At 40.1% G+C, this 2498-nt stretch overlaps 1 pseudogene across 1 annotated transcript; it reads right to left on the reverse strand.

The window, feature by feature from the left end:
* Positions 1 to 1143: 1143 nt before the first annotated feature.
* Positions 1144 to 1617, reverse strand: LOC128590824 (60S ribosomal protein L21-like; annotated as a pseudogene). The gene has a single exon (XR_008381342.1). The product of XR_008381342.1 is annotated as a 60S ribosomal protein L21-like (transcript).
* Between the last annotated feature and the right edge of the window lie 881 nt (positions 1618 to 2498).

Below are 2498 nucleotides of genomic sequence, written 5' to 3' on the forward strand. Positions count from 1 at the left end.
AGCCCCACGCCCAGCCTGAGGGAACATTATTAACATGCAGCAATACCAAGACAGGTCCTGGTGAAGGGCTTGAATCTCATGGAGGAGGAGCAGAACCTTGTAAATATCCAGTGATGACAAAAGGGTCATTTAGAAAGGGAACAAGTGGGCTGGTGTCAGAATCCTCTTGACATTGGGGAAGGAGACAGTGGACTAATATCTGCGAGTGTTAAGGGAAGAGTCTGTGAATCCAAGATTTTCTCCCTGGCCAAAGTCCCTTCTTGTGTGATGGTGGCAGTGGACATTACCCAATGCAGGGAAATTTGTTTCAAGTACCTGTTTTCTCAATTAAACAACAGCATCATTGCCAACAACAGCTGCTACCTCTCCTGGAAGGTCCATTCTAAAGAACTGAAAGATGAACCTTAATAAATAAGGTAAATAGGTGGATTAAGGAGAGGCCTATGGCAAGCACAGAATTCATTTAAACATAAAAGTCTGAATGATGGTAAGTCTGGTTACATATCAGAAAAGTTTCCCTGGATCCAGTCCCAGTTAGGTTTCCACCTGGCTGATGGAGATTGCAAAATGCCACCCATTATGAGATGTGTGCTGACCTCAGAATGGCTGAAAAGTAAAACAAAGTGTCTAAGAATTGAAATGAATGTTTGTGATCCCCCAAATTCACGTATTGAAATCCTAACCCCTTAAGGGTTAGGATTTGGGAGTGACTAGGCCATGAGGGTGGAGTCCCTTGTAACAGGGACCAGGAGAGCTGGTTTATCCCTTCCACCAGGTTTCCCAGTAAGAGGCACATCCTGTGAGCCAGAGGGCAGCAGGTCCTCACCTACAGCCAGTCTGCCTTGATCTTGGACTTACAGCCTCCAGAACTGGGAGAAGTAAACTTTTGTTGTCTATAAGCTACTGTGTTTAAGGGATTTTTTCTTTTTTTACAATATTAGCCTTTTATTTTTAATACCTATTATGCCATGAATTCTTAGGGAAAAGGTTCCAGCGGTGTGGGGAGGTGACTTGCCATTGAATGTGACAAAACTTTGTATGACTATTATGCCACAAATTCATGGCGAATAAATAGGTCCCAGCACCTTATATCACTGTTCCATGGGGTCTCTTGGTCACTGTGTGTGCTATGCTGTGTGCCTATTATGCCGTGAATTCATAGGGAATGGGTTCCAGGAGCTCAGGCTCCTTTCCACTGGTTCTCACAAAGTGTGTTTCTCTGGGTGGAACAGGCTGGCACTTCAGTAGAACCCAGGTATCTTTCTCTTTGGCTTCCTTCTTTTTCTGATCATTTTCTTTCACCTGTTTCAGAAAGCTAGCTCAGCTCTTAGAGAGCTTAACATGCTCAGTACGAACCTTAATCCTGTTGGCAAGAATCTTGTCCTTAACTTGTTTGTTTATAATGATGCCAATAGCATGCTAGGGAACATTGTAGACTCCTCCAGTTTTGCCATGGTGACATCCGTGGGGCATGCCTTTTAGAACAGTACCCATTCCCTTGATGTCTACAATATCACCTTTCTTGTATATTAGCATATATGTGGCCAAAGGAACAACTGCATGTTTTCTAAAAGGCCTAGAGAACATGTATCAGGGGCTTCTCCTCTCTCCCTCTGTGTTTGTCTTTTTGGTTAATTACTGGAAGATGGCGTCTCCAGCTGAAAGCTGTCTAAGGGATTTTTGTTATAGCAGCCTGAACAAACTGAGATAGACCATGTGTCTGTTGTGAAGTTAGTCACTTGACGTCTCTCTTCCCTTCTAGATGCAGTGTCTCCAAGTATGGGGACTATATTTATTTTATTTTTTGTATTGCTATACCACCAGCAGCAACAGAGCCTGGAACTTAGAGAGTGACCAACAAATACCTTCAGAGTAAATATAAATAATTTTAGCAAGATAAAAAACCTAACAGTTTAAAATGACAAAAGAAAAAAAATTGCAGAGCACATCAACCAAAAACAGGTAGATAAAGAAGTAGGGACATCTGAGTTCTGTTAATTTATTCATGCTCTTTTGTTTCAGAAGGTCATACATTCAGGAATATGGCAATCCATCTAAAGTTATAAAAAGAATTGCAACTAATGCAACTAAAACAGTAACAACAATGACCATATTCTTCCAAAGTATATGAGAGGATAGCAATTAAGAAAAGTAAATAATATAGCAAAAAATAAAACAATTCAAGAAAACTCCTAGGAAGCATGTAAAACAGAGCATCTAAATCAGCTCACATGATGCAGGATCAAATATGTCAATTATAATCACAAATGTAGAGGGTAAATCTATCCACTTTAAGAAAAAGACTCTTAAGATGACATCTAAAACAAAGACCACTGAATATTAACTCTGGGAAAAATGCACACAGAAGAATAAGAATGTCTCCAAGTAAATAAAAAAGAAAATAAAAAGTGAAGGAGGAGTCACAATATCAATGCCAGAAAAATTGATTCCAAAGTCAAAATGCTAAACTGCATGAAGAGGGTTTCTTTTTGTTGATG

Source organism: Nycticebus coucang, chromosome 7 (assembly GCF_027406575.1).
Source record: "Nycticebus coucang isolate mNycCou1 chromosome 7, mNycCou1.pri, whole genome shotgun sequence".
Classification (NCBI taxonomy): domain Eukaryota; kingdom Metazoa; phylum Chordata; class Mammalia; order Primates; family Lorisidae; genus Nycticebus; species Nycticebus coucang.